The sequence below is a fragment of the Sciurus vulgaris genome (assembly GCF_902686455.1).
Source record: "Sciurus vulgaris genome assembly, chromosome: 7".
In the NCBI taxonomy this organism is placed as follows: domain Eukaryota; kingdom Metazoa; phylum Chordata; class Mammalia; order Rodentia; family Sciuridae; genus Sciurus; species Sciurus vulgaris.
Window position 1 is genome coordinate 124,408,858 of NC_136467.1, and position 14,763 is coordinate 124,423,620.

Here is a 14,763-nt window from a genome sequence, read left to right on the forward strand (position 1 = left end):
CCAGACCTGGCCTGACCACAAATGTCAGTTTAGAAAGTGAGATCGTCGTAACATAAAAATTCTAATAACAGATATTAAAAAGGAGAGTGAAAAGCTTCCTGAACTTAAAAATTCCTACCCACCAGGAAGCGGGTAGTGTTGACTTATCCCTGAGAATCAGACTTTTTCTTCTTCCTACATCTCTATTTCATTTGCTTCATATTCTCCTCTCCTGAAACTCCTGGAGTAGGCTGGTGATAGTTTCTACACACGCTTAACCTCCCCATGGAAGCAATCATGCCTATCAGTCAGAATAGAGGCTGTCCTCGTTTTGAGCCTTCCCATGACATCATGGGTCAGGCTCAGCCCCTTGGTCTTGGCTCTGCATCCTACCTCAAGGGTGGGTTTATGTTTCTGGTGATGTTGATCTGAGAGCAGATCATTGTGATTACTCATTGTGATCTGAGAGGAGCCACCATGCCAACTCTTCCTGTCATGTGGGGAATCCAGTCTTAGCTCTGCCTTTTATTAGCTCTGTCATCCTAGACAAGCTATGTAACCTCACCAAATTCCAGACACTTCATATATCAGGTGTTAGTTCAAATATATATTTATATTAATTAAATTCATGAAGCTTATGGAAGTTTTAAGTCTCTTTTTTGAGGAATGGCCAATTCTAGTTCAAGTAGTTCAGGCTTCTTCCTCAGTCTCAAAGCTTTAAATCTGTGTCTCAATGAGGAAAGTTGAGTTTGGGGGAAAAAATCACTGAAACTGGCTTCTTCTCTCAGGGGCACACTCTGGATCTGCACAGAGCAAGATGCTAAGTGAAGTTTGGGGGCTTTGTGCTGGGTCTGCTTGTCCTTGGTCTGGGGATGTTCATCTATTACAGGAATCAGAAAGTTAAGGAACCTGCTGGAACTGAGCATGATAATAGCTTTCTGGGGGAAGAAATAGGGCCTTGCTGAGGTCAGTTCTCATACTGTCAGTGACCCTGTTTGAAGACTTTCTTTCTTGGGTGACCTCAAATTTTCTGAAAATTTAGAAATCCACAGTGTGTGGTTCACTATGTTGAAACCTCAGGAGTTGTGACTTATAGAGATAAGAGAAGTGTTAACAAGCCCAAAGAAATCAGTTAAGAACCTGGGGCAAAGAAAGGAAGAGTCATTAACCATGGTTCATTGTAACAGAAGCTTCCTGGTCACCTGCTCTTAATTTGTGCTCCCCTCTCTGCCTTGGCTGGTGTGGGTTGTGGTGTTGAAGAAATCAAATGTGGCAGATCTGAGGTTGGGGACGTGGTGTTTGGGAACAGATTTTCCTCCATGTCTTTAAGTATCTATCTTTCTCTTTCCCAGAACACTCTAGACTTCAACCAATAGGTAATGTCCCTTAATAGAGATTTAGATTTACTTTCCCTATAATGGAGAATAGAGATGATAAGACCCAAACCAGAAACAATGGGAAAGGCTTCGGACCCAAATTTCTGATGGCGCTTAATGAAATGCTGCTCTCTGAAGTAGCTTTGACTCAGGAAGACCTGAGCAATTGCTTTCTTCTTACTGCAAGGCTAGGATGAGAGGTCCTGAGAGGCAGGTAAAGAAAGGGAAAACAAAATAAAACTGTTTGCACTGAAAATACTGCTGTCCTCTGTCTTCGGCTGGACTTCTGAACTGAAGCAAAGGTGATGATATTGAAGGAAGGACGCACATCCCCGCTTCTCCGTGTTGTGCAAAGCTTTCCTGGGGGGCTCTCATTGAAAGTCTGTCATGTGGTTGCTGTGAGAGGGTAGCTGGGGGTTGGGGCCTCTAGAGGATTGACTTGGACTCTGGGACTCTCTCTGCACAAGGTTTAGGGACCTCTAACGTGGCCTACATCATCCCATTAGCAAAAAAGACAGGCTTCTTCCTCTGGGGAAAACTGTTGTGAATACTTACGTTGATTTTATTAAAGAAAAATGTTAACTAAAATAGTTATTAGAAAGCTCACTTTTTCAGAATAGAAAATCATCTATAAGATAGACCATTAGAAAAATAACGGATAAAATCTTTTAGTAGAAAAATAACTACTAAAAGATTTTATCCTTTATTTTGAATAAAACAACATTCTAGGCATACACTTCACAGAATAAATTTTAAAGGGTTTGTCAATTTAGTAGATTCAAAGATTTCTCTATACCACTGATACCGCCTGGAATAACAAGACAGTGAGCTAGAGGAACATCAAAATCAAATTTTGAAAAATTTTGAAAAAATAATCTGGTCAGTATTTGTACTGGATAAAGTGATAGATACTTTGCACAAGTGACAAATACTTTGCACAGTTGACATAAAATCTGATGAAGACATTATTCTCTTGGGAAACTGTGTCATGTTCAAACCGTGTTATTCCTTTGCCTGGACTTGTATACTTGCAAGTTGCTCTGTCACTATCACTTTATTCTCCCCTCTATGGGGGTGGGATGGCTACTTATTGTACTGTGTTGATATGAGAATTGATTTAAAATAGCATGTATAAAAAGCCCTCAGGACAATTCTGAGTATAAAATAAGATACTAAAAATAATCATTCAATTAATTTTAGTGATTTTTATTCTTCTACCATTGAAAACTAAGGCACATAGGGAATGACTGCTTATCAGAACAGTGGTAGAATGTGAAATAATGCTGAATTTTATATGTATAGCTGTCCTTTCCAGTCCATTCTAAGACATTACATTTATATTGATATAATGCATAATTATTCAATGATAAAATTATGCTTCAAATTTATATGATTACATTAAACGATGTAAGTCACAGTTTTTTCATAGTGTTCTGAATTTTCTATAATGTATTCATCAGCAAAGTCTTTGCATCTTAGTGTAAGATGAACAATAAAGAAATATATCCTCAATAAAATGAGGAAATCATAATGGGAACTAGGATTAAGGAATTAACTATTTTTCATATAAGATATTAATTGTAATAAAGCAGAGTTATTGTGTCAAAGGCCAACTTTAAGTCAATAGAGTGTGTTCCCATGGTGATCTAATTAAAGTGTATCAGATGCAACTGGATCAAATCTTTAAAATACTAAATTAAAATAATCATTTTCACAGAGGAAATTGTAAGTTCCAGAACTGGGCCTTCATTCTGAGTCTCTGGCCACCAGCTGATGATGATTTTCATCTCTGATACTGATTGGCTCTTCAACACTAAGATTACCAAATCTAGTATCAAAGAAATGAGTGCTTTGGTTCCTATTATTTGGGATGTAGGTGTATACGGGCCATCTTTCTCACTGCGTGAGACCTACCTGCTCCTGTGTCACTCATTCTCTACTGCTCTGCAGCATGGTGTGTCTGTGGCTCCCGAGATGCTCCTGCACAGCAGCCCTGACTGTGATAGTGATGCTGCTGAGCCCTCCGGGCGGGGGTTGCCCAGGGACATCCACCGTAAGTGCACACCTCAGGTGCTGAGCCACTATTGGGGTGAGGGGGATGGATGGGAATTAACTTTCTCACTTTGTCCAGGCAAACTCCTTTTAAAAACTGTGATTTTTCTCTGAGACTGCTTATCTTTATCACATGAATCTCAAATTACACACATACACACACACACACACACACACACACACACACACACGCCCACATGCTGACCTCCCTATGAGACATGCACACAGGGCCTCCACATAGACCACTTCTTCCCAACTCCCTGCAATGGAACCTCTCTAGCATCACATTGCATTTCCTCAGAGGCTTGAGAAGACTTAGAAATAATGTTAAAAATTTTCCCTTATAGCACCTCCCTTTATTATGTTCAGTTATGCCAGAAACAAGGAATTATGACTTTCTGAAAATTTTTATGGGAGTCCAAGGGAATTGGAAGGGTCTCTGTAGGAGGATCCTGTGTTATGTCCCCACCAGCATCTGTGAGGTTGCCACCTCTGTCTCATGTGTGAGGATGTAACAAGAGGTATCCTCCATTATCTTCTCTTTCTTTCCAAACTTCAGTGTTTATAAAGTATAAACATTCAGTACTGAATCCCTATACTGCAGGTGCTCTGATGGAAGTTGGGATTAGTGCTCTCTCTTTCTCCCATGGAAAGCACCCTGAAGCTCAAGCAGAGCACTTAGACTTGGAATACACCTGTAGTTAATGAGCATCTTTGGTGCCTTAATGAATCTAACGCATCTTCTGAGAATCTGGTATAGATTGTACTCTTTGTGATTAACTTTTTCTTTTTTCTTTCCTTCCTTCTTCTCTTTCTTCCTTCCTGTCTTCCTTTTTCCCTCTCTTCTTTCCTTAGACAAGTTTTCCCTATCTTCCCCAGACTGGTTGAACACATTGACTGAAGCTATTCTTCTGCTTCAAACTTTCAAGTAGTTGGTATTACAGGCATGTGCCTCCTTGACTATTTTATGACTGTTTTGAATCTTTCTATACTATCATTTTCTCCTATACCTCTCATGTCTCTGAATTGAGCCTACAAGAAGGGATTTGACTAGTGTAAGATAAAGTATCTGAAATTCTAGTTTTGTAAGTCAACAGTACTCAAAATCAGCAGTTTCATATGGTTCTATAATTTTATAGATCCTGAGCAGCGGTACAGAGAGTGTGAATGTTGTTAACATCTCATGGGATGAAAGTCAATAAATAAAGGGAGCTCATTGATCTACTGAGGTCCTTCCCCAAATTTGATTGGTTCCTAATTAGCCATGTTGGGTTACCTAAACTTACAGTTCCTCCCTATTCTTTCCCCAGACATGTCATTGTCTTAGTCTGCTTTGTACTGCTATGACAGAAAACCTAAGACTGTGTAATTTATGAAGAACAGTGATTTATTTCTTATAGATCTAGGCTAGGAAGTCTAATGTCAAGGGGCTTTTTGCTGAAGTGTGCAAGCTTGCTATGTCACCCCAAGGAGCAAAGAGGAAAGCAAAAGTGCAAGGAAGCATGAGGTGGGGGGCGGGATTTCCTCTTATAACAAACTCAAATTCATGATAATGAATCCACTCCCATGATAAGCCCACTAATCCATTCTTTAGGACAAGTCCCTCATGACATAATCATTTCTTAAATGTTTCATCTCTCAACACTGTTCCACTGGGGATTATGTTCTCATGCATAAACGTTAGGAGAAACATTCATACCAGAACATTCCATCCCTGGTCCCCCAAATTCATGTCCTTCTCCCATACCAAATTCATTTATACCATACCCATCACCCCCAAACAACTTATTGCAGCATCAACTCAAAAGTCCAAAGTCCAGAGTCTCATCTAGATCAGATATGAGTCAAACTTGTGCCATGATTCACCCTGAGCAAATTTCCCTCCAGCTATGAAGCCTTTGAAATTAAATTAGTTATCTATTTCCAAAAGACAATTAGTGAGGCAGGCATGAAATAGGTATTCTCATTCTAAAAGGGAGAAGTAGTCAAGATGAAGGGGTTAACTGGTCCCAACATAGAAAACAACATTAATTCATAATGTTGGAGAAAAATCTTTAACTCCATGTCCCACTTGGCACCCTGGGGTGGAGTGGTCTCCCAGGGCCTAGAGCAGCCCTGCCCATTGGCTTTGCTGTGTTTAATGTGCCCAGCAGCTCTTATGTTGAAGTCTAGTGCCCAAGCCTTCCCAGAATGGAGTTTCACACTGTTGCTCCTACATTTCTGTGGTCTCAAGGGCTGACCTACTCTCATAGCTACACTAAGCATTACCTTAGTGAGAACTCTGTGGTGGTGGCTTCTGTCCTATGGATCCTCTGGTTCTTACCTTAGTGGACGATCTCTGTATTAGTTCTCTTCATGCAACAAGCCTCTTTCTGGGTCCCCAAGCTGTCCAGTGCATCCTTTGAAATTTAGGTGGAAACTACCATTGCTCTGCAGCTCTTGCATTAAGTGCACCTGAAGAATTAGCATCACACTGATACTGGCAAATTAAAGCTTGCACTTTCTGGAGTGGTAAGTCAAGTCACATCCAAACCTACTTGAAACATGGATTGGGAGCATAGGGGCACTCTGCTGAAACTCTCAGAGCAGAGTCCTGGATTAATGCATGGCAGTAAATGCTGAGGTCCCATGAGCACATCTCTGAAAACATTTCCCTTTAGGACTTAGCTTGCCTGATTCAGGGCCATTCTGCTGTAGTCTCAATGACTCAAACCTGATTTCTGTCTATCTGTATTAATCTCTTTAGCAAACACTGACCTGGCCCCATTCTCTCCTGAACATGCTTTATATTATTTACATGGCCTTGCTGGAATTTTCCAAATCTTTACATTTTATTTCTCTTTTTAATTATTAATTGTGGTTTTAAATAATTTGTCTTGTCTCATTTTACTGTAAACAGCCAAAAGAATTTATTGCTTAAATATTACTTTTGTCAGATATTCAACTTCATTCATCTCCCACCAACTCTAGGATATGAATGTTATCCCATCGAGTTCCTTGGCACTGTATTATACAGATAAACTGTACTCCAGTTTCCAATACCTTGTTCCTCATGTCCATCTGAGATCTCATCAGAATGGTCTTTATTTGACTATATTTCTACTAATATTCTAATTGCAACAAGCTTAGTAATTCCTGTCAAACAAAATTCATTTAAAACTAGCTCAAGAGAAAAGGAGAGACTTTATTAAAAAAAAAAAAAAAAAAAAAAAAAAGTTTGCAAACCAGGGAGTCAAAACGAAAGTGTACTGCAAAGTAACAAAGAGAGGGAATTTCCAGTACAAGTTCTTACTGTGTGGTCCACTTTATGCAATGAGGGCTGCAATTGTGCCCATTCCTGATTGGTTCATATTTTCATATGTCTGTAAGTTGTAGTTCATTGGTAAGCTCCAGGCAGCAAAATGAGAATTCCCAAAATATGTCTTGGCAATTAAAACAAGAGCAGTAGGTCCATAATGTTCAGTTTGTGGTTCTTTCCAGAACACAGACTATGTGTATGACACCCAGTCAGCAAATAACTATAAGATTTCTTTCTGAATTTAAGCCCAATTATCCATCTGAGATCCTTCTTGGAGATTCAGCCTTTCTTAAAGGTAACATTTCCCCCTTTTGATGGAAACTTGTCAACAGGCAGCATTTTGAGTGAATAAAGCAATTATGTTCCACCATGGTGCCAGAGTCATTTGTCACCTGCTCTGGGTTGATCCTGTACCACTTCTGGAGCCAGGTGGCTGGAAAATAAGCAAATGAACAATTGGAGCCATATACTAATGAGAGGCATCCAAATAGATACCTGTCACATCTAAAGCAAAATCTCTTGGTTATAGCTGGTTCCATTTTCTAGCTGGAGAGAGCCCAAAATGTTAAGGTTGACTTAATATGATTCTGGTGGGGTTCTCTTATAGAGGGAGGAGGCAAATATTTGACTCCACTATGAAGAGAATAATTTAAAACTGTAGGGTAGAACTCAAGAGGGAGCAGTGCTAGAGAGTACTGAACTGAAAATATCTGAGAATTAGAAGTTTAACCAGCTAAGAGGACATTTTGAAGGTTTTCCTTTTAGGGACTTAGCCAATTGTAAGGTTTGGAAGGTTCCAAATTGACCTGTCTAGAAATATTTATACGAGTGCAGCATGAGACATGTGATGGAGCACAGACACCACTCTTTGCAACAAAGAGGTAATTTAATGGAACATGGTTTTCCAGATCTACCTCAGTAGGGGAATCTAAATATCCCCATTGTTTTCCCTCTATACAGTCCTTCCTTCCCCCATTCTTACCACCCTCCTTAACCCTAATCCTAAACCTAACCCTAACCCTAACGCTAACCCCTCCCACCCCCCATTATATGTCCTCATCTGCTTATCAGCGAGATCATTCGTCCTTTAGTTTTTTGAGATTGGCTTATCTCACTTAGCATGATATTCTCCAATTTCATCCATATGCCTGCAAATGCCATAATTTTATCATTCTTCATGGTGGAGTAATATTCCATTGTATATATATATGCCACAGTTTCTTTATCTATTCATCAATTGAAGGACATCTAGGTTGGTTCCACAATCTGGCTATGGTGAATTGAGCAGCTATGAACATTGATGTGGCTGTATCTCTGTAGTATACTGATTTTAAGTCCTTTGGGTATAGGCCAAGGAGTGGAATAGCTGGATCAAATGGTGATTCCATTCCAAGCTTTCTGAGGAATCTCCATACTGCTTTCCAGAGTGGCTGCATTAATTTGCAACCCCACCAGCAATGTATGAGTGTACCTTTTTCCCCACATCCTCGCCAACACCTATTGTTGCTTGTGTTCTTGATAATCGCCATTCTAATTGGGGTGAGATGGAATTGTAGTGTAGTTTTGATTTGCATTTCTCTTATTACTAGAGATGTTGAACATTTTTTCATATATCTGTTGATTGCTTGTAGATCTTCTTCTGTGAAGTGTCTGTTCATTTCCTTAGCCCATTTGTTTATTGGATTATTTGTATTCTTGGTGTAGAGCTTTTTGAGTTCTTTATAGATTCGGGATATTAGCGCTCTATCTGAAGTATGAGTGGCAAAGATATTCTCCCATTCTGTAGGCTCTCTCTTCACATTACTGATAGTTTCCTTTGCTGAGAGAAAGCTTTTTAGTTTGAATCTATCCCACTTATTGATTCTTGTTTTTATTTCTTATGCTATGGGAGTCCTGTTAAGGAAGTCTGATCCTAAGCCAACAAGGTGAAGATTTGGGCCTACTTTTTCTTCTATAAGATGCAGGGTCTCTGGTCTGATTCCGAGGTCCTTGATCCATCTTGAGTTGAGTTTTGTGCAGGGTGAGAGATAGGGGTTTAATTTCATTGCATTGCATATGGATTTCCAGTTTTCCCAGCACCATTTGTTGAAGAGGCTATCTTTTCTCTATTGCATATTTTTGGCCCCTTTGTCTAGTATGAGAAAGTTGTATTTATTTGGGTTTGTGTCCATGTCCTCTATTCTGTACCATTGATCTACCTATCTATTTTGGTACCAATACCATGCCGTTTTTGTTACTATTGCTTCGTAGTACAGTTGAAGTTCTGCTATTGCAATACCCCCTGCTTCGCTCTTTCTACTGAGGATTGCTTTAGCTATTCTGTGTTTCTTATTCTTCCAGATGAATTTCATAATTGCTTGCTCTATTTCTGTAAGGTACATCATTGGGATTTTAATTGGAATTGCATTGAATCTGTATAGCACTTTAGGTAGTATGGCCATTTTGACAATATTAATTCTTCCTATCCAAGAACATGGGAGATCTTTCCATCTTCTAAGGTTTTCTTTAATTTTTTTCTGTATAGAGGGAAAAGAGGGGTGGGAGGGGTGGAGGGGGGAAAGGAAAAAATAGCAGAATGAATCAAACAACATTACCCTATGTAAATTTACAATTACACAAATGGTATGCCTTGACTCCATATACAAATAGAGAACCAACATGTATCCCATTTGTTTACAATTAAAAAAAAAAGAAAAAAAATATCCCCATTGGACTTACTAACCAGAGTAGTAGAATAGGTGATTCTCCTGAGTGCGGGAAATGTTTCTGATGATAGTGACAGCTGCTAGCCAGGATCCCAATATTCTCTATCTTGCCCATCTCCTGGGATGAAACCCACCTGGTAAAACACACTTTGAAATGTTCACAGCTGTCATCCTTATACTCCAACAGGTTGTCATCATGGTGATTACCTGTAATAGTGGAAGTCCTCCTTACTCTGGAATAAAGGTCATTTTCTCATAATGAACTTAAGTATTGTGAATGGGGTTATGAATTATTCTAGAAGGCAAGTTCCTCCTGCTCTCCAAGTACTGAAGCACTTATAGGCCCAAGAATAAACTTTTTGCCCAGAAATAAAAAGATCCTTTGGGGGCACATACAACACCATTCAAATTATTTAAATTAAGAAAATAATTGATATCAAAATAGATTTTACTGTCATGTGTACCTAAAAAGAACAAATATAAATAAATAAATAAATAAATAAATAAATAAATAAATAAATAAATAGTTAAGAATTGTTTGGAAGAGAGGAAAATGTGGAATTATACCATGGTTGAGTAACATTGTGGTTACAACTCTTAATACTGATCTTCCTGATTAGTATTTTTCTACAAAAAGCCCAACATGAGTCTTGGTCACACTGAAGAGTGGAGGTATTTTAACACATTTTTGTAAGATAAAATGAGCAGGTAGAGGGGAGTGAAGGGAGGGGAAAGAGTATGGGGGTAGGAATGATAGCAGAGTGAAACAGACATTATTACCTCATGTACATGTATGACTGCATGAATGATGTGATCCTACAATATGTGTAATGAGAGATTACACTCCATTTATGTATGAGCTATCAAAATGTATAAATGTCTTCTACTGTCATGTACAACAAAATAGAACAAAAAAATTAATTTTAAAAAATTCTTCCACAAAAGCAAGAATTAAATAAATATTGAAATTTAGGAATGAAAAAAAAAAAAGAAAAAGATAAAATGAGAGTGGCAGATGGGCTAGAATAGACAGAAAGAGATTGTTCCATTTATTCCAAACAGGTATCCTTTCAGGATTGGAGCATTTCTTACCCATCCTGTGAGTCATTTGAAACTGCAGGAGAGTGTTAAATTATGATAATACATTTGCACATGAATAGCAGTTGATATTCTTTTTGAAAAGAAATGTATAGGTGTGAGCATCTGAGCAGTTGTAAGTGGGTATGGTTATTGGGTCATTACATCTGCTGAAAGATCCAGGGGGAGGGTGGTGACATATCCAGAAATTGCTGTCAATTTCAAGAGTCTTGTTTTTCTCATTTGCCATTTCAACCATGAAGGAAGTAACTTAGGGCTTTGTTAGCCTATGGCATAACATAGGGTTTGCAGAGGTGGTGAAAATGGGAAAACCTTAAGAGGCCATAACATGTTGGGCCTCTTGTAATAGCTGCTTTAGTAGTGGCATCAGTTATCTTATTCCTTTGGCTTTATTCTCTCTGGGCCAATGAGTGACCCTGGACTTTAATGATAGCTAGAACTCTTGGAGCTGAACGTCATCCAAGAGGGAAAGGACACGCATTTTATCTTTTATTTGTTGACCTGAAGAAGTTAAAAATTCTCTCACCTTCCAGAGTGTAGCAGTCAAGTGCTACCACAAAGGCAAATCTGCTGTGTATAAACATTAGTAGTCTTTTTAGTTAGGAATCATGCTCTGGAGAGACCGTGGAGTTTGACTTATGCAGATAAGGTCTTGAAAGGGGCCCAGATGATAATATCATCAAGGAAGACTGGCATATCCAACTTGGTAGTGACCCATTGTTCCTCTGAGATCCATTCTCAATTGCAGTTTGTATTAACTGAGTGGGTGTCTTGTAGATCTCTTTATTGGTTGAGAATTTGCAATATGGTCATGTCATAAGGAAAGTCATTGTCCAGGAGAGAAAAGAGAGTGGCAGGGTTGATCAGATTACATGGGGTGATGGTAAATTCAGATGAGGAAAGGAAGAGGATCTCATAGTCAGGTGACCAGCAGAGAGGGTTGGGTATAGTGAGAGTTCAAAAGGGATCCCACAATGAAGAATACAGACAGTGAGGGAAGATCCCATGACATTCTTTTCAGTGGCCTTAATGAGAATGGAGTTGGCAGAAATCACCTGAGGGTGTGTAGGGTAGGGAGGCAATCCCTGGCTCACTAAGCCTAGTTGCTGTCATACCCTATGGACCTGTTCTGTCCTCTGTGGGGTTGAGTAAGGATCTCTAGGGCATTTCCTTCCCAATCATAAATAAACACATGAAAAGGGAGATGATAATTGGGATGTTCCAAGTGTGTTCTAAGTTCAACTGTTTCAGGGGTTTTGTTGTATCCTTGATGGACTGTTTTCCATCAAGGGTTCGTTAGATAGTTCAGGAGAGAAATATTTCAGCAAATTGTAAAGGGCTGGGAACATCAAGGAGAAGTATAGCAGCCAGTTCTGGAAGATAGCCTAAAAATTCTGTGTGTTAGTCAGGTTTCCTTTGTCATAATAAATACCTGAGATAAAACAACTTAAAAAGAGGAAAGAATTGTTTTGGCTCATAATTTTGGAGATTTTAATCCATGTTCAGTTGGACCATTGCTTTTGGACCTGCGCTGAGGCACTACATCATGGTGGGAGCACATCATACAGGAAGCTGCTGACCTCATGGCAGTTGTGAAGCAAAGACATAGAGGAAAGGGCTGGGATCCCTATGAAGGGCATGCTCCAAGTGACCTTGTTTCTTCCCATTAGCCTCCCCTTCCTACAGGTTCCACACCTCTTAATGGCACTACAGCTAGTGACCAATCCCTTAACATGTGGACCTGTGTCGGACATTTATCCAAACCAGGGTATTCTTGGAGTTTGTCTTTCAGTGTAGGAACAAGGGAAAGCTAAAATGACTAGAAAATGTGAAAGGTCAATTCACTCCTTGGATGTCAAGACACAATCCAAACTCTTGACAGAAGTCTGATAGAATTGGTATTTTTCCTTTGAAACTTTATGCCCTCTAAAGGACAGATTATGGAGTAAATGCTGTCAGTCAGGTGAGCTTATTAGGATGAAGAATATATAAGCAGATAATGGGATGGAGGGATCTGATGAAAGTGAAAGGGAGACTGTCTAGTATAGGAAGGAGATTGAAGGAGAAGGAGAAGGACAGGAAAAGGGAGGAAATGCAGAATAAAATTGACCAAGTTATGCTATGTACATTTATGAGTATACCACAGTGAACCCCACCCTTATGTATATATTTATAAAGCACCAATTAAAAATGATAAACAAATACAAATGAGATTAGTAGAGAAGAAGAAGGGAAAGAGGGGGATGGGGGAAAGGAAGGGAAGAGGAATTGCTAGGGACTGAAATGAAGCATGTATGATTATGTCAGAATGAATGCCACTATTATGAATAACCATAATGTGCTAATAAAAGAATGTTTTTAAACCAGATAATGCACAAGTTGAGGTAGGGTCGAATGATGTAGGAAGGAGATATCAGCTAAATCAGCATGAAAAATGGGTAAGTAGGGCTTTCAGGACATCCTTGGGGAAGGACTATGCAAGTATATTGTCGGCCCTTCCAGGTGAAGGCAAAGAGGCACCTACTCTCAAGCCGTATTGATTTACGGAAGAAAGCACTGCAGAAATTAAAACCTGAAAAATATTTGCTCTCAGGGTAAATATTGAAAAGTAAGGTATGAGGATCAGGAACCACTTAGCATTGAGGAAAAATAACTATCATTGTTAATAGCTTTGAAATTCTGCACAAATATCCATACTTTCCATTAGGTTTGCGAATAAGTCGGATGAGAGTATTGCAAGGGTTAGTGCAGGACATGACAAGTTTCTTATGTATAAAGTCATCTACTAAGGATTGTAAGCCAGTCAGGGGCTCAGGATTTAAGCATTGCTTGATTGGGGAGGAGCTTACTATGATCCACCCGTCTTTTAATTGGAGATGCTCAAAGGGTACGCCCAACATTAAGATTATTATGTGCTCAGAGACTCTCAGGAAATTCCTAGAGGATAGGATAGGCAGGGTTAATGAGGTTACAGAGTAGCTGGGCATCTGAGTAGGGGCTAGTTTTATAAGGCCAGAGTCTTATCATGGGGTGAATTGTAGTGTCATTTCCCCCTTTTTGGAGAAAGAGATATGGACTTGATATACTTCCAGAAAACCTTGACTTCCCAAGAGAAAACCTAGGTTGAAGGAAATGAGTAGGGGTGTGGAACTTCCATAAGTTAGTTAGCACTCCCCACCAAATGGATAAATTCAGAAACTCTAGAATGGTAAGGTAAAAGTGTGTTGGGGTTAAGGATGGATAGATTTAGCCCTAATGTCAACCAGAGCTCTGACTAACATATCCCCAAATTTAATACCTACTTCCATTAGTTTATTGGTTTTAAGTAGGGGAAATATCCTCTGGATGTCCCTGAAACAGCACTAATTTTGTCGAGGGGAAGAGTGATATAACCTTATGAGGGTTTACTGTAACCAGTGTTTGTATTTAAGACAGTCCTATTTAAAAATGACCTGTAAGCACAAAAAAGAGGCAGCCTTGATCTGAGATGCAGGGGTGGTTGGGTGGCCCTCTATGCTCGTGGTCATTAGAGGGCCTTTGGTTCGGCAGTTCTCTCCTGGCAATCTAAGGCTCCGTGACTCTAGATTCTTCTTCTAGGGTCTTTGACAATTGGTTAGCTAGGGAAGCTATTTCATGGGTACAGTCTGCTGCCCAACTGAGACAATGTTGTTTAATTCAGGTGCTGAGAGCCTCAAGAAAATCTAGCTACAAAGATCAAGTTAAATGAGCTTTGTTGAAAGGTTTGTGTTATGGTTTAGTTGTGAGGTGTCCTCCCAAATCTCATATCTGTGGGACAATGCAAGAAAGTCTAAAGGTGAAATGATTGAGTTATGACCTACTCATGCATTAATCCCCTTATAAGGATTAACTGGATGTTAACTGGATGGTAACTATAGGTAGATAGGGTGTGATTGGAGGAGGCAGGTCCTCGGGTCACAATTTTGGGGTATATATTTTGTACTTGTTCAGCAAATCTCTCTCAGCTTCCTGGTGCCATGGCCCTAGTTGCTTTCCTCTGCCACGCCCTTCAGCCATGATGTTCTGCCTTACATCAAGACCCAAGGAATGGAGTCAGCCTTCTATAAACTGAGACTTCTGAAACCATGAGCCCCAAATAAAAAACTAAATAAAATAAACTTTTCCTTCTCTAAAAATTGTTTTTGCCAGGTCTTTTGGTCACAGCAGCAAGAAAAAAAAAAAAAAAAAAAAAGCTGACTAAAACAGTTTATCAAATCTATCGCAGTAATCAAGAACT

The 14,763-nt window shown here is 39.4% G+C and overlaps 1 protein-coding gene across 1 annotated transcript in view; it reads left to right on the top strand.

The window, feature by feature from the left end:
- LOC306666044 (H-2 class II histocompatibility antigen, E-S beta chain-like) overlaps positions 1-14,763 on the top strand; it is a 100,645-nt gene that overhangs the window by 60,917 nt on the left and 24,965 nt on the right. The window lies entirely within an intron of this gene.